The sequence below is a fragment of the Oryctolagus cuniculus genome, chromosome 6, assembly GCF_964237555.1.
Source record: "Oryctolagus cuniculus chromosome 6, mOryCun1.1, whole genome shotgun sequence".
In the NCBI taxonomy this organism is placed as follows: domain Eukaryota; kingdom Metazoa; phylum Chordata; class Mammalia; order Lagomorpha; family Leporidae; genus Oryctolagus; species Oryctolagus cuniculus.
This window is the reverse complement of record NC_091437.1, coordinates 128,488,072-128,506,522: the sequence shown is the minus strand read 5'-3', so window position 1 is coordinate 128,506,522 and position 18,451 is coordinate 128,488,072. Positions and strand designations below refer to the sequence as shown.

General features: G+C 41.4%; 1 pseudogene; it reads right to left on the bottom strand.

The window, feature by feature from the left end:
• Positions 1-15,107: 15,107 nt before the first annotated feature.
• On the bottom strand, positions 15,108-15,436 carry LOC127490792 (ribosomal biogenesis factor-like; annotated as a pseudogene).
• Between the last annotated feature and the right edge of the window lie 3,015 nt (positions 15,437-18,451).

Here is an 18,451-nt window from a genome sequence, read left to right as displayed (position 1 = left end):
TCTCTGCAAACAATCTTCCCCTTTGGGTCAGAGAGCAAGAGGCAGTATAGTGTGTGAAAGCAAGGGATGTAGCTATAGACTTCCTGGGTTCTAATCCTGGACTGGATTTTCCTAACTTTACCTTAAACTCTGCTGTGGTTTGTGTATCTGTAAAATCAGTTTAATAATAACCCTGCATTTCTCATTAGCTGTGATGTTTAAGAAGTATGTGAGGTTTAAGAAGTAGTATAGTAAGATGCCCAATTTATGTTGCTATTACTACGTCTTTGGAGGAGAGTCTCTGGATACCTTCTTGAATGCAGGCAGATGAGTGACTTGTGCTGTTCTGATTAGGACACCAGGCACCCTTTGTATCTTACCTTCATCTCAGGATACACTTTGAGAAATGCACAGCAACCATTTATGATTGTCCACAAGTGTAAGGTTACCTGGGTGATTTCTCTGGTCTCAGCTGAGCTCCCTTGTACATCTGTGATCAGCTGCAGGTTGGCTAGATGACCCTGCTTCTAGAAGGTGACAGCTATGTAGTTTCTCACCCTCCAGTACTCTGGTCTAGCTAGGCTTGTTTGCTCAGTAGTCTCAGAGTTTTGGGAAAAATATTAAAATTATGCAAGGCCTTTTGAAGTCTAAACTCATAACTGGTACACTATTACTTCTGCTACCTTTTGGGCAAAGCAAGTCACAAGGCTAGCCCAGTTTCAAGGAGTCGGGAAATGTCAGATCTCAGTGAAAGGAATTTCATAGTCCTCTTGCAAAGGGGGAATGGGTAAAAGGAAAGGGACTAGTTTCAGCCATTTTTGGAAACAATCTTCAACACTACCCAGTATAATAATTTCTTTATCAGTGGCCAGTTACTGTTTTTCTAGGCAGCTCTCATGGGTGGAATGTTCTTACCCTTTTCATGCCTCTATAGAGACACTGACTCTCATAGACTCTTTGGATCATAGATGTGAAGGTCATTCAGGCAATGAACTTTGTGCAACCAGATTCCTGTGCAGGAAGCTGCAAAGAAGTCTGCAATTTCCACTGATTTGTCCCAAGTCTGCCTTTTGGAACAAAACAGAACATTTTGTGTTTGTTTCTTGCTTGTTTTTGAGAGCCTAATCAAGAGCCTAATAAAGGCCTACCTATTATGCAACAGGTACATACTCCATTCTAGCACTCAATCACTCATATTTTCATTCATTTATCATGCACTCAAAGTCTGCTGAATACTCCCATGGCTCAGGCACTCATGTTAAGAGGACTAAGAGAGCGGGGTTTCAAATCACTTAGATTTAAGCCTCATTTTACTACTTGCCAACTGTGTGACTGGGAAAATTAAGTTTTCTGATGTTAGTACCCTCACCTGAAAAATGAGTATGATTATTCCTATCTGTTAGGTGACTGTGATGATCAAATTAAGTGACAAATATAAAATGCCTGGCCTACGGTAGGCACTCAGTAGAGGGTAGCTATCATTATTACGAGATGGTCACTACCCTGGATCTCACTGCTGCCTAGGGTTTTGACAATGCTTCCTTCCTTCCTTAGTAATATTCAGTATAGACAATCTAGTAAAATGTAGCGGTTGAATAAGAACTTTGCAGTACGACATATCTGAGCTTGAATACTGGTTCAGCCATTTACTAACTCGGATCTACACTCAAAGCATCAGTTTATAAATCAGCAAACTGAAAGGAAGAATAATTCAGAGCTTTGGCATGAGGATGCTTCCACCCTGTAGCATGGTGTCTGACACTTAGTGAGTGCCTGCACCGTCACTGTCCGCCGAGTGGAGACTGTGAATTCTTTTCCATGCATTTTCATTATGAGTAGCATGATTCTTTGGAGAGAATCAGTAGAAAAGGGGTCAGGTTGCTCCAACTCTTAAAGTCTTCCCAACAAATTTCATGGAAGGGGATGAATTCTGTAGTCCTCAGGGTGCTTGCGCTCCACTAAACTAGTGTTTGAATTTCCCAGGGTGTCCACTTATTTCTTTTGTAAAAAAAATAGAACTATGTAAGAGTGTTGGGATGACTGTAGAAAGTGCATGAAAATGGATATTCAAAGGCATTCCAGATTAAATAATCCCACAGTTACAAGTCTCAGCTCCTCAGTAATGTGCTATGCCACTATCTTTGGTGATCAAGTATGATAAACCTGGGAAAGTAAAAAGTTGGAAAGAAATTGCCCACTTTGTTCAGACATTATTTCAAGAGTTTCATATGTTAAAATCTGGGAATCTACAGTAACTAACTAAAAACAGACCACTAGTGTGTTCTGGAAATCACTAATGACAGACACTAATTTCCTTTGACTGGCTTAAATATTGTTCAGAGGTAGAAAGAAAGAGTAAAGAAAATTATTCACTTCCATGTTATAATGCCTTATAATTTTTTGAAAAAAAATCAAGTTTTAGCAAATGATTCACTTAAAGATAACTTCCCCCAAACATGACAAGTAAGTCTGACCATAGAGGGGGGAAGATTACAGAATTGTGGGTCTTGTGATTTTAAGAAAAATCTAATGTAAACAGCTCCCACTAGTGTTAATAGCATATTCACAAGAAAAATTCGGAGCAGTACACAAGCTTGCGTGGCTCTGGTGAAAGGCCCCATGTGCCTCTGGGCATGTCATCACCTGTTACTAAGAGCAGCCCACTGTACTGTATGCCAGCTAATCTCATTAATTGTTGGATTACTCTCCATTTAGGACTCCACATTCCTTTTCTATTTACTTTTCCCTCAAAAACCTCCCTTGTAAGTTATCTAAGAAGTGTTCCATGTCCTACAATGTAGCTGAGCAATGAAAATATTTGTCATTTTTTTTCTTTTACCTCCCTGGGAGAATCATTTCACTCCCAGGTGTGTCTCATTAACACCCTTTCTGACTTGAACAGAGATAAGGTGCTCCTTCAGTGCAGTTGCAAGAATGGTTCTGTGTTGTGAAACACCTGCTACTTCAATTGGAATATTGTTCTCTAAGCAGCTGACCATCTCCAGGCTGCAGCAACATTATTTGTGTAAGAGGTAGGCCTCCAGATGCTAGCCTGCTTTCCTAAGCCTTCCAGAGAACAGAAGAGATTGTGAGAGAGATAGCTAGGTTGGGCACAAAATATTACATTCCATAATAAAGTAAACCTCTATAATGTATTAGAACTCTTATAAAACATTTGTAAACATTTATACATCTTTCTTATCTCTAATAATATGATAAGGGAAAGTCAGACATAAACATAAGTGCCGTGTGTTATGGTGACAGCCTCTTAGCATGTCATAGTCATAGCAGGAAAATGGTAACACTTCATCAGATCCAACAAATGTTATTTTGACATAATTGTGAATGTCCATCACATGTGATAATTATGTAAGTCTTCCATAATAATAGTATGGCTATAATAGTATGATAATTAAGTAAAGACAAAACAGTCCCTACTGTAAGAAGAGTAAGGAGACACTGAAATCACTTGCTAGACAGAGACGAAGAATAACACAGAAAAGAGAGAAGGAAAGAAAGTTTAGCAAATATACCTATGGGATTGTAGTTAAGGAAACACTGGGAGATGGATTGCAACCATCTCTCTGTAGATTTTCTGTGTCCTACTCTGCCTCTCCCTGTTCAAAGCTTTGGAAAGAACTACTGTAGATGACAATTATAATGGACATTTATTGGCCACTTCCCATGAGTCAGGCATTTAGTGAATGGTTGCATCATCTTGTTTAGTTCTGTCAATAACTCTGTAATCCCAGGAGGTAACTATTATGATCATTGCCATTTTTACAAATGGCTTCCAGAGATTGAGTAACTTGTCCAAGGTTTCTCAGCAAGTGAGTGACAGAGCCAGGGTAGGAACCAAGCCTGAGTCCTGACCCTCTGCAGGCATTCGCCTACTTGCCCTTCACTCCAATCTAGCCTTTCCCCAATCTGCTCTGTATTGCAGAGGCTAAATCTTTGCTTTCCAATACAGAAGCCACTAGTCAAATGTGGCTCTTCAAATTAAACTAATCTAGAATTCGGTAAAAATTAAAACTCAGTTTTCAGGCATTCTAGTCATATTGCGGGCACTCAGTTGCCCTGCGGTGACTCGTGGCTGTAGTATCAGACAGCAGAGGTTATAGATCATTTCTATCACTGCAGAAAGTTCTATGAGACAGCCCTGGGCCAGCGCCGTGGCTCACTAGGCTAATCCTCCGCCTAGCGGTGCTGGCACCCCAGGTTCTAGTCCCAGTTGGGGCACCGGTTCTGTCCTGGTTGCTCCTCTTCCAGTCCAGCTCTCTGCTGTGGCCCGGGAAGGCAGTGGAGGATGGCCCAAGTGCTTGGGTCCTGCACCCCATGGGAGACCAGGAGAAGCACCTGGCTCCTGGCTTTGGATGGGCGCAGCGCAACAGCTGCAACATGCTGGCCATAGTGGCCACTTGGGGAGTGAACCAACGGGAGGAAGACCTTTCTCTCTGTCTCTGTGTGTGTCTCTCTCTCTCACTGTCTAACTCTGCCTGTCAAAAACAAAAAAAAATTCCAGAGCCTGAAAACATTTCCTTTCAATAAACTGCCAGTGCCTACGGTAAGCACTCTTTGTCTAACACCCCTGGATGGCTACTGTTTCAATGTTCTTTGGCAGTGGGCCACAGCTGCTGGTGGGCAGTAGGTGAAACCGTGGCTGCTGTGGGCCCCTGAAGTTCTGGCAATAACAACAAGCCTGGGTAGTAACAGGGGAATGCCTGATGGGCCTGGTGACAGCACTTCCTTCCTTTCTTTTCCTCCCGCCTTGAGGGGTAGCAAATTCCCCAGCTGCTAATCTCTCAGGTAGCTCATTGTTTTACTGTTGCTTCTTCTGCCATTCTAGCACTTTTGAACTATTCTTTCTATTAATTGCCCTATTGGAAATACTTAGAGTGTTTTTGAATAGACTCCAACTCTGAGCCTAACTAGTTATGATGGAAAGGAAATGGTAACAGTTAGGATTTAACCAAAAATAGAGTGATAACTTGCTAGAGCAAAACTAGTGTGGTTGTTAACTAGAGTGAATGCGTAAAGAATCATAAATACTTTGGGAAGGAAAGATAAAGCCCTTTTTTCTGTGATAGACATTTATTACTTACATAATTCAGAAAATATTTTAACATGTCTGAATGTATAGATTTGCCCTTGAACTTTACTCTCACCCTAAATTTTTGTCTACCAACTTAAATTCGTTTTTTTAGGAATGCTAAAACAATTAATTAGGCTAATTCCATGATTAATCAGCTGATCTTAACCTCCACAAAAATTGCAACTTATATCTACTGTACTTAACATATGCAAAGTTAATATTCCTCATTAGTGGCAAAAGAGGTTGAGGATACAAAGGGAAGATCCCAGAACATGCATGCTCCTATTATTTGCTCAAGAGATCTTAGCACAGAGAGAAGACATTTGACTATCGCCTTTCTACTTGCTCATGCTATTTCCACCAACTGTCAGTCAGGAAAGGACAAAGAGGATGAGATGGGACTTCCAAAATGATGGAATGAAAAGGTCAATTTCTCACCAGCAAAACAGCAATACAATATGAAAATAAGAACTCTTATTCAGTCTCTGGAGATTGTTTGAAAGGTACATGGCAGTGGAGAGCCATTCATGTAGGAAAATGTACCAAATTTGTTTAGGTAGAAGTGTCAATTTGTGACATTTCAGCTATAACTGGCTACATTGCTCTTTCTTCTGCCCCAGTTCTGTGATACAGAAGCCATACTCCAAGTGTGTGTAACCAACTTAGGGACTGCCTTGCCCACAGTAAGAGGGCACTAGCTGTAATATAGCTGAAAAAGGGCCGGCATTGTGGCGTAATAGGTTAAGCTGCCTCCTGCAATGCCACCATCCCACATTGGTGCCCATTTGATTCCCTGCTGCCCACTTTCAATCCAGCTCTCTGCTAATGTGCCTAGGAAAGCAGCAGAAGATACATGCTTGGGACCCTGCATCCACATGAGAGACCCGAATGAAGCTCATGGCTCCATGCTTCTGCCTGGCCAAACTCCAGCTGTAGCAGCCTTTTGGGGAATGAACCGCTATGGCCGGCGCTGCACAGAACCGAAGCCAGGAGCCAGGTGCTTCTTCCTGGTCTCTCATGTGGGTGCAGGGGCCCAAGCACTTGTTCCATCCTCCACTGCTCTCCCGGGCCACAGCAGAGAGCTGAACTGGAAGAGGAGAAACCGGGACTAGAACCCGGCGCCCATATGGGATGCCAGCGCTGCAGGCGGAGAATTAACCAAGTGAGCCACAGCGCCAGCCCCTCCTTCTCCCTCTCTGTAACTCTGCCTTTCAAACAAATAAAATAGATCTTTAAAAAAAAAAATACAGCTGGGGCTGGCGCTGTGGCGCAGCAGGTTAAAGCCCTGGCCTGAAGCGCCGGCATCCCATATGGGCGCCAGTTCTAGTCTCAGCTGCTCCTCTTCCAATCCAGCTCTCTGCTATGGCCTGGGAAAGCAGTGGAAGATAGCCCAACTCCTTGGGCCCCTGCACCCGTGTGGGAGACTGGGAAGAAGTCCCTGCTCCTGGCTTCGGATCGGCGCAGCTCTGGCCGTTGCGGCAATCTGGGGAGTGAACCAGCAGATGGAAGACCTCTCTCTCTGTCTCTACCTCTCTCTGTAACTCTTTCAAATAAATCTTAAAAACAAAACAAAACAAAAAAAAAACACAGCTGTAATTGATTGAAGAAGAGTCTATCACCTGCAGAAAAAGAGCTAAAATGAGGCAACCACAGGCAGCTGAAAATAAGCTAAACCATTTCAGAAAATACTACAGCATGAAGAAGTGCTGGCAGGTGTGTTCAGAGCAAGCCGATAGAGAGCCTGTCACGTCTGAGCCCCGAGTTCTGCAGGCTGTAAGGCTTAGTCTGTGAGGACATCTTATAAAGACACTGTTCTGTAAACACTGCTTCAATATAAAGAATACAAAATTACCTATTCCATAATAGTATTGGTTTTAAAACCAAATGAGCATAGTAGAGGACTACATGGGTGTGTTTCTCAGTCATCTCCTTGAGATGCTCCATCACTACTCTGGATTTGTTCTCTGTAGTAGATGCTGTTTATTACCCATCCATAGCCTACCCATATTCTTTTTTTTAAAGATTTATTTTATTTATTTGAAAGTCAGAGTTACAGAGAGAGGTAGAGACAGAGAGAGGTCTTCCATCGCAGGTTCACTCCCCAGATGGCCGCAACGGCAGGAGCTGCGCTGATCCAAAGCCAGGAACCAGGAGCTTCTTCCAGGTTTCCCATGTGGTGCAGGGGCCCAATGACTTGGGCCACCTTCTACTGCTTTCCCAGGCCATAGCAGAGAGCTGGATCGAAAGAGGAGCAGCTGAGACTAGAACTGGCGCCCATATGGGATGCTGGATCTGCAGGCTGCGGCTTTACCTGCTATGCCACAGTGCCGGGGGTTGGGGGGGAGGGGGACCCATATTCATTCATTGTCCTTTTACATTCCAGTGACTTTCTACTGCAAGCACTGTGACTCTGTCAAGTTTTTCTGTTGGCCCAACAGCTCCCAACCAAAAGCAAATGGGAGATATAAGATAAATACCACAGATTCCTTGCTCCTTGGATGGGTCAACTCTGCAGCAGGTTCTACTCGTCTCCCAGCAGTCCCCAAGGTTTTGAGCACTCACTGCTTATGGCAATAACTTGATCATTTATGTACTCTATATTGGCTAACTTTTTAAATGATATGGAAAATGTTCAAATACAGTGGCAAAGAAAAAAATCAGATACAAATTTGTACCTACAGAATTATTTCAATTATAGGCATGTGTATATACACATATATCAAAGAAAATATGGAAAGAAAGAAACCAAATAATTTATGGTGGTTATTTCTGGATATTGAGATTTTAGGTGATTTTTATTTTCTTTTTTATAATTTATTTTTCAACATTTTCAATGTAACTTTATTTCTTTTTATATCAGAACAAGTCATCATAAGTTATTTTTAAATGCTTGTAAAACTGGTGAATGTTTTGCCTTTATTCTCTTTAGTTGATGTTGTCAGTGTTAGGAAACTGGCACAGTTTTAGCCAGGTGGCCACATGGCCCAGCTACCTGAGCCAGGCTCCACCCCCATCCTAATGGGATTCGCTGCTCCTGCTTCCCTGCCCACCCTCAGGCAAAGTTTTAAAAGGGCCTGAACAGGGCTCTGTTGGTTCTTTTCTCTTGGCCCTTCTCTCCTGTGCTCTCCTGGTTCTGCTCTGTAGTCTCCTCCCTCCCCTTCTCCCTCCTCTTTGTCTCTCTCTCTCTTATAGTCTCCTTCTCTTTTTCCTTCGCCACCCCTTCACTCCAGTCTGTAGGGTGTTCCCCAATAAACCCTTTCCCTTACTCTGGTGTTCAGTGTGTTTTGCGATGGCTAACATTAATATGTAACAGTCAGAGTCTAAAGCAGTGTTTCTCCAGAGTGGTCCCTGGACCAGTAGTATCAGCATCACCTGGGACCCTGGTAGAAACGCAGCTTCTCAGACTCCACCCAGGACCTTCTGAATGAGAAACTCTGGAGGTAGGACCCAGGGTCTGCGTTTTAAGAAGCCCTGCAAATGATTTTGTTACACATTAAATTCTGAGAACCCCTGGTTTGAAGATAATGCTCAATAAACAAGTCCATACCTGGAAATCCTCACTCACTAAGTTTCCAGAAATGGAATCCGAACATTTCAGTCATGTAAGATGCAGGATGGGCTCATTGTGGGATCAGTGAATTTATTGGGGGTGAGCCTGCTGGGAGGATGAAAATCCACCACAGTTATGCTAAATGAGTGTAGGGAAAACTCTAAGGAGGCTGATACATGTCTTGGGTGGCAGAGTATTTATGCACTCTATATTGAAATCCATGGTGCATTTAATGCACAGGGCTAGACTAACCTAACCCGACCATCAGGGAGACCACTTCCCTCTGATATTTCATGACAGTGGAGAAGGCTTTGTTTTCTTTATTCCTACCCCTACTTGCCTCATGACTTCACTTCAAGTTTTAGTTTTCTTCAGTAATTCTCCCTTCTTTCCCCTGCTTGTGTAAAGATGGTAAATTTCAGTATTTTATGGAAAAGACTATCACTTACTGAATTTGGAAGGACCTTCCTTGGCTTCCCCAAGGAGTTTTTTGTTTATTCCAATACCTGACATTTAGTTGTTTGTGTATCTGTCATCTGCCCCATCAAGTGAAGGCTGTAGCCCCTATGGGATCAGTGACAGCTACTTAGACTTTCTTGCATGCCTGGTAGACACCACGAGCTCAAAACATACTGGTTGAATGAATGAATGAATAATTTATGAAACATTTCAGCTATTCAGCATCAAATGTTTTATATGGCAAATTTTAATTCAAGAAATTCATGCCAGGAACTTTACCTACATTAATTTTAATATAGGAGGAATACATGTATTTAAACAAAATGTGCTGTGCTATTTATCATTTTGTTCATCTTAACCTTATCAATTTTTCAGAAGCTTCCAGCAGATGGCACCAATAAATATTGTCATGGGACTGAATTGGAAATTGGCTGATATTTTTCCAGTATAAACTTAAAAGCTAAAATGAATGAAGCTTCCTTGGTTCAATTAATATTGATAACTGGCATTTATTTGGCATTTTCCCATTTATGAAGTGCCTTTAAATCTTCATCTCAAATGTGTCTCAAATTCTGTCAATACATTGAGAAAATTTTATTATGTACTTTAAACTTTTGTTGACATGTCATTTAGTCACAATAGCAAGATAAATTATGCTAGTTAATGACAATGCTGTAATTTTATATTTGTCATATACCAATCTTTCAGAGACTAAAATTCTCTATGGAAAATTTGGACATGATCTTACATGTAAAAACTGAACAGGAACTCAGACCACAAATAATTTAGTGAACTCTTTCTATGGCTCATTAAACAGTAATGATTCCTCCCATTTGTATGGTGTGCTGTGTCTATAAAGTACTTGCACAGACACGCCACCCTTTGATACTTGCAATAGGCCTATGATGTGAGCCACATTCTATTTTGTGCATAGGAAGAGGGTGAGTCTTCTTCTCCATTCCTCATCTCTCCTCCTGGGATCCATCACTGACCTCCCCAGGTTGGTTGACTCAGGCTTAATAATTTGTAAACCTTAACAAAAATTCAGGTGATGTATGAATGGCAATTAATGTTAGTTTAACTTTGCAAATTACAAGGAACTACAGTCACTCCCAACTTTCCTCTCCCCATGACTCCTAGAAACCACTAATCTACTTTTTGTTTCTATGTATTATTTCCTATTCTCAACAATCATAAAAATGGAATTACACATTAAATGACTTTTTCGTGACTACCTTATTTCGTTTAGCATAGTGTTTTCAAGGTACATCTATGTTTGTTGGGTTTAATTGGTTTGTAGTGTTAAATAAGGTTTTGTTGGAAGCCGTGGATTTAGACCAAGCACCTGCACTGGGTTAATAGATTATATCAACATAGAAGTTATTCATAGTACCTGAGCTTTGGCTAATTTCAGAGGGCTCTGTGGCCAGTTAACTAATGGAGCTACAAATAATTTTCTAGTTAAGCTGTAACCAATTGACTGGTTGATTAACCAGGTTGCAGTCAATTAAGCTGTTTTCTATTTCACAGATTTGTTTTTCTGTAAATATGGTCTAATATTATGGCTGGTTAGAGTTCACAAAACCTTTTCTGGGTCTGGGAAATGCTTCATTTGTAATTTATTTTTGTTCTGTTTTGTTCTGCTCAAATGAAATCTACTAGATATAATTGAGCTAAGGAATTTTCCTCTCAACAACAATGACACTTAAGTGTTTCCTTGTTGATTTTCTGCCTGGTTGAGTTATTATTAAAAGTGAGGTATTTAAACCTCCAACTATTATTGTAGAATTATTTTTGTTTCTTTTCAGTTCTATCAAGTTTTTTTAAAAGATTTATTTACTTATTTGAAAAGCAGAGTTACAGAGAGGCAGAGGCAGAGAGAGAGAGAGACAGATCCTCCATCCGCTGGTTCACTCCCCAGATGAATGCAACAGCCAGAGCTATGCTGATCTGAAAGCAGGAGCCAGGAGCGTCTTCGGGGTTTCAAGCACCTGGGCCATCTTCCACCACTTTCCCAGGCTGTAGCAGAGAGCTAGATCAGAACTGGAGCAGCTGGGACCTGAACCAGCGCCCATATGGGATGCTGAGCACTGCAGCAACAGCTTTACCCACTATGCCACAGTGCTGGCCCCTCTATCAGTTTTTGTTTCATGTATTTGGGACTCTGTTTTTAGGTGCATAGATATTTATATATATAAAGTATATATATGCATATATACATATATAAAATATATATAATATATAATATACATATATAAAGTATATATATGCACACTGCACTTATTCTTTTACCAATATACAATGGGATTCTTTACCTCTACTAAAAATTCTTTTTTAGAAGATTTATTTATTTGAAAGGCTGAGAGAGAGAGAGAGAGAGAGACTATCCATCCACTGGTTCACTCTTCAAATGTCTGCAACAGCCTGATCTGGGCCAGACTGAAGCAAGGAGCCAGGAACTTCAATCAGGTCTCCCACATGGGTGGCAGGGCACAAGTACTTGAGCCATCATCTGCTGCCTTCCCAGGAACATTAGTAGGAAGCTGGACTGGAAGTAGAGCAGCTGGGACTTGAACTGGAATTCCAATATAGGGCATTGGCATTGCAAGCTCCAGCTTAATCCACTACAGCACGATACCAGCCCCCTGGTAACAGTTCTTATCTTAAATTTTGTCTGATATTAGTATAGTAACTTCAGCTCTCTTTTGGTTTTACTGCTTACATGGAATCTTCTTTTTAACTTTCAACCTGGGGCTGGCGCTGTGGCATAGTGGGTAAAGCCATCGCCTACAGTGCTGGCATCCCATATTGGCACCAGTTCAAATAAATAAATCTTTAAAAAAAAAAACTTTCAGCCAGCGCCGTGGCTTAATAGGCTAATCCTCCGCCTGCGGCGCCGGCACCCCAGGTTCTAGTCCCGGGCACCGGATTCTGTCCCTGTTGCTCCTCTTCCAGGCCAGCTCTCTGCTGTGGCCCGTGAGTGCAGTGGAGGATGGCCCAAGTGCTTGAGCCCTGCACCTGCATGGGAGACCTGGAAGAAGCACCTGGCTCCTGGCTTCAGATCAGCGCGGCTGGCTGCAGCAGCCACTGGGGGGGTGAACCAACGGAAGGAAGACCTTTCTCTCTGTCTCTCTCTCTCACTGTCCACTCTGCCTGTAAAAAAAAAAAAAAAAAAAAAAAAAAACAACTTTCAACCTGAAGTATTTGTGCATTTGCACCTAAAGTGATATTCTTGTAGACAGTGTAAAGCTCGATTATGTTTTTTAATTATTATTTTTATTTTTTATTTATTTCCAAGACAGAGTTACAGAAGGTGAGAGAGAGAGAGAGATCGATCCTGCACCCGCTGGTTCACTCCTCAATGGTTGCAACAGCTGGGCAGTGCCAGGATGAAGCCAGGAGCCCAGAGCTCCCTCAGGGTCTCCTCCATGGGTGCAGGCTCTCCCATGCCATTAGCAGAGAGCTGGATCAAAAGTGGACAGCCAAGATGCTAGCATTGAAGGCAGCGGCTTTACCCACTAATGCCACCATGCTGGCCCCAAGAGCAGGGTTTTAAAACAAAACAAAACATTTTCTGCCAAATTCTGTCTTGGAGTTGAAATGTTCAGTTTATTTATATTCATTGTAATTACTGATAATGTGAAATTTATGCCTGACATTTTGCTATTTGTTTTATATATGTGTTACATATATCATCCTTTCTTCATTACTGCCTTCTTTTGTATTAGATATTTTCTAGTATATAATTTTTATATATAAATAATATATTTTTTTCATTTCACTATACATATTTTCTTCAGTAACAACTTAGATGTTTACTAAATATTTATGTAGTAAAATCATAATGTAGTTTAATCTAGTGCACACTTCTGTTTTCAAGGTGGTAAATCAACTACTTTGATGAGTGTTTTAGTGACAGTTGCAACAATAAAAATTTAACTTGTTGCTCAAGCTAATACCAATAATCAGTACAAATTACCTTGAAATTAGACTCTTTCAAAGCATACATTAAATATATATTGTTAATTTGATCATTACTTTATATATTATATTAAAAAACTTACATGTCACATAGTAAACAGCTTAATTGGGGTTGATATATTTGAGACTATCTTAAAACAAAACAAAAAAAAAGATTTGTTTATTTATTTGGAAGGCAGAGTGACAGAGAAAGAGGGGGAGAGAGAGATCTTCCATTTCACTGGTTCACTCCTAAAATGACCACAACAGCAAGGGGTGGGCCAGGCTAAAGCCAGGATCATGGAACGCCATCCAGATCTCCCGCAAGTATGACAGGGGCCCAAGCACTTGGGCCATCATCTGCTGTCTTCCCAGTTGCATTATCAGGAAACTGGATCAGGAGCAGAGCAGCCAGGACACATGATGCCATGTCACCAGCAGTGGTCTAACCCACTGTGCCACAATCCCAGCCTCAGTGTACTTAACGTTAAATAGCATTACCTGTTTGTAGAAATCGTTAGTAACACTGAATTTTTATTTGGTTTGCAGCATTTCTTCTCATCACTTTCTCCTACGCTGGGAGATGACCACAACTTTAATTATATAATAATGGAGAAGTTTGTAATTTATTTGATGTTCAGAAACAAAACTATTAGATTCCATGGAGACTTGGGACTTATCTACCTTTAAATGTAATATTTAGATTTCTTAATAACCTAAGTATTTAAAATAACTAATGTAATACCTTTTTTTCCTTATTTATTTCCAAATAATTTCCTTTTTTTTTTTTTTTTTTTTTTGCTTCAGAAAACTTCAACCATAAAAGCACTGTGACTGCTTCGAGGGAAAAGTGTTTTAATATACAATCCCTACACTCCTAAGTAATTGCATTCTTAGGTTTCTGTTTGTTTCTTTTGGCTAATTCTGAATCCTTCTGTTTTTTCCTTTTACGAGAGGAAAATTGAAGTAGACTTTAGGTGATCAAAAACAAAAATATTGGCCAAGGGTCCAACAGTGTGTATTTTGCATTTGTGCTGCCATGAAACAGTAGTTCTGCAGGTCCTTCAGTCCCGTCACTGCCACTTGCAAGTGAAGGATGTGAAGGAGGCTCTGTAACTGAATGAGCAGACTTTGTGAAGTGCCTCCTGTTTTAACACCCAATCACATTCGTTTACTTTCCTCATTCTACTTTCTTAGAGTATAGGAAAGATCTGTTTATGTAGTTTGTTTTTGCCAGTGCCTGTAGAATAACAAGATTTTTAAAAAATAAAGTGTGGGGGACGCTGAATCCAGAGAGGCCTAGAGGAACTTCCTGAGCCTGCCTCGAATTTGAAAACCTGACTTTAAGTTTCAAATCCCTGGTATCAAACACCCCAGCCCCAGGGTGCTTCTGCCTAAGGATCATCAAGGTGGTATAACAGGAGTGCCTAGGACCCTTTTGCATCACAACACCCCACCCCTTGCCCGCATCAGCTCATCCCGCTCTGTACCATCCGCTCTGTACCTCAGCTATATATACACCTCCCTTTTACAATAAAGTGAGACCCTGCTTCAACTGGGCTCCACACCGCGCCTGATTGTCCCCCGGGTTTGGGGAAGGCTGAGTGGCGGGTGGTGCACTTCCCCTCCTTGGTCAAGGCAAGCTGCGGGCAGCCTGCCTAATTCTCCGGCGGTGGTGAGGAACAGTCACTGCAATAAAGTTGTACAGGGGCCAGTGTTGTGGCACAGTGGGTTGAACCACCACCTGCAATGCTGGCATCCATATTAGAGTGCTAGTTGAAGTCCGGGAAGCTCTACTTCTGATCCAGCTCCCTGCTAATGTGCCTGGGAAAGTAGCAGAATTTTGCTCAAGTCCTTAGGCCCCTGTACCCATGTGGAAGACTCAGGTGGAGTTCCAGGCTCCTGGCTTTGGCCTGGCCCCAAGCTGTCACAGCTATCTGAGGGGTAAACCAGCAGATGGACAATCTCTTTGTCTCTCCCTCTCTCTGTCATTCTTACAAATAAATAAAATAAATCTTTAAATAAATAAATAAAATTGTGTAAAACATTTACTTTATTGACCTTTGTATCATCACTGTATTACAACAGAGCCAGTAATCGTGTAGCTTTGTCAGCATTAGCTGGTTCATCTTCATGATGCAGCGGAGGAATCAGCTCTTTCTGCCAAGATTCCTGAGAAGGCCTCTCGAGAAATATGCAAGCCCCTTTTGTATATTTACAAAACATACAAATTTTGCTAATTTTTTCATCATTCACAATATTTTTCTTCTTAAGATTAGTAGTAACTGGTTTTGCTTTATTTTTAGCCTTAAAGTTCTCTGACCGGCTCTGTGAAATACGTTTCTGGATTTCTGCCCTCCTAATTTGTTCTTGGCGCAGCAGCTTGAGCCCCACATGATGCCATTTGCATACCCTTGTACATATTTTTACATTACTTTTGTATCTGTTATTCTGGGAATTACAATCAATCTTAATTTACAACAGTATCAACTGAAGGATCAATACCAACTTAACTTTAATAGTAAATACAAACGTGCTCCTGTGTAAGTCTGCTCCTCCTCCTTGGATACTATTAGTGTCATACCAGTTATATCTATGCATTGTTTGCCAGTCGATACAGATTTATAATACTGCTTTACATAATTGTGTTTTAAATAAGATAGGAAGAAAAACTTTCTGTACATTTATACTATCTTTTATATTAACCAAAGTAATTACTTTCATTGCTCTTTTATTGCTTTGTGTGAATTTCAGTTACTGTTTAGTTCCTGTTTGTTTTGGCATGAAAAACTCCCTTTAGTGTTTCTTTAGTGCAGGTATTCTAGTGACAAATCCATTCAGTTTTTGTTTAATTCTCTTTTATTTTCAAAGGGTAATTTTGCTGGTTGTAGAATTCTAGACAGAAAGGAATTTTTTTTAAAGATTTATTTATTTATTTGAAAGTCAGAGTTACACAGAGAGAGAAGGAGAGGCAGAGAGAGAGAGAGGTCTCCCATCCACTGGTTCACTCCCCAACTGGCAGCAAAGGCCAGAGCTGGGCCGATGCAAAGCCAGGAGCCAAGATATTCTTCCAGGTCTCACATGCGGGTGCAGGGGCCCAAGGACTTGGGCCATCTTCTACTGCTTTCCCAAGCCATAGCAGAGAGCTGGATCAGAAGTGGAACAGCCAGGACTCGAACTGGTGCCGTATGGGGTGCCAGCACTGCAGGTGGTGGCTTTACCTGCTATGCTACAGCGCCAGCCCCTGGACAGGAATTTTTATCCCAGCACTATGAATATACTCTCCGTTTACTTTCTAGCTACCATAGTTTCTGGTGAGAAATTGTTAATCTTATTGAAGAACTCTTGTATACCAGAACACATTTAGGTAAAGTTTTATTGTTCCATAGTACTTACATCAGGGTGACTATAGTTCACAATAATGTAGTCAACCCTGTATGAAGAACTAGAAGAGAGTAATTTGTAGGCTCCAAATACAAAGAAATGATGAGGCAACAGAAATGCTAATTTCCTGATTTGATCAGTTTATACTGTATGTACCTGTTAAAATATAAGTGTACCCCATAAAAATATACAAGTATTAATTTAAAAAGGAAGATCCTTTTTATGTGATAAGTCTCTTCTCTTTTATTGCTTTCAAAATTATATCTTTATCTCTTGACAGTCTTTTTTTAAGGTATAAAAGCAAGATTTATCAGAGTCATAGACTTCCAGACAGAGTGGCATGGAAGGGGGCTCCAAGAAAAGCAAAATCCAAGAGGGCTGGTGGTACTGGGCTTTTAGGCACAATTTTGGAGAAGAAAAAAACTTCAGCTTGACATTCATTTACAAGGCAGGGATAACACCCATCAAAATACCTGATTTGCAATCTTTCATCCTGTCTGGAAGAAACAAAGAACCATCAGTAGGGTGGGATGCCTAATTTGCTTTATAGTCAACTGGGAGATCAGAAAGAATTGCCTCTTCCTTGCTATTCTTATGATAAGATTGGAAGCTGCCAAGGAGTGGGCAGGCACTAAGATTGGAAGCTGCCAAGGAGTGGGCAGGCACTTTTTTCTTTTCTTTTCTATTTTTTTTTTAAACCTTTCATTTAATGAATACAAATTTCATAGGTACAGCTTTAGGAATATAGTGGTTCTCCCCCAACCCCATACCCGCCCTCCTACTCCCACTCCCATCCTATTCTTCATTAAGATTCATTTTCAATTAACTTTATATACTGAAGACCAACTCTATACTAAGTAAAGATTTCCACAATTTGTACCCCCACAGATACACAAAGTATAAAATACTATTTGAAAACAACTTTTACAGTTAATTCTCATAGTCAACTCATTAAGGATAGAGGTCCTACATGGGGACTAAGTGCACAGTGACTCCTGTTGTTGATTTAACAATTGACACTCTTATTTATGACATTAGTGATCATCCAAGGCCCTTGTCATGAGCTGCCAAGGCTGTGGAAGCCCTTTGAGTCCACAAACTCCATCAGTATTTAAACAGGGCCATAAGCAAAGTGGAAGTTCTCTCCTCCCTTCAGAGAAAAGTACATCCTTTTTTGATAGCCCCTTCTTTCCACTGGGATCTCACTCAGAGATCTTTCATATAGATCATTTTTTGCCACAGTGTTTTGGCTTTCCATGCCAGGCAGGCACTTTTGAGCTTGCGAAAGAACCTCCAGAGAAAGCAAGTATTTTGCACCCTTAAACCTCTGTCCGGGGCCGACATGCGGCTCACTTGGTTAATCCTCCACCTGCGGTGCCAGCACCCCAGGTTCTAGTCCCGCTTAGGGTGCCATATTCTGTCCTGGTTGCTCCTCTTCTAGTCCAGCTCTCTGCTGTGGTCCGGGAGTGTAGTGGAGGATGGCCTAGGTCCTTGGGCCCTGCACCCACATGGGAGAACAGGAGGAAGCACCTGGCTCCTGGCTTCGGATCAGTGCGGTGCGCCGGCCACAGTGCACCAGTCACAGTGGCCATTTAGGAGGTTAACCAACGGAAAAGGAAGACCTTTCTTTATGTCTCTCTCTCTCTCTCTCTCTCACTCTCACTGTCTAACTCTGCCTGTCAAAACAAAACAAAACAAAACAACACAATACAAAACAAAAAAACCCAACTCTGTCCGGACTACCCTGACTGCCCACTAACCCATCTTACTCCTCACATCCTCTACCACCCTCTCCCCCGTAGAAGAATATACCCTAACTTCTGTTAGGGGAACTGGGCGATGACCACTGTGGCTGCTTCATGCTGAAAAGGGGCATCACTGGGAATGGCAGTCAAGACAGGGTTCCACAAGAGGTGGCTTCTCAGCAACAGGTGGCTTCTCGAGGGGGATGCAGTGCCAGCTTGCAGAAACTGCTTCCATCCGAGGTTTCATGTGCGTGGCCATCTAGAATTTCACTGTTTCAAGTC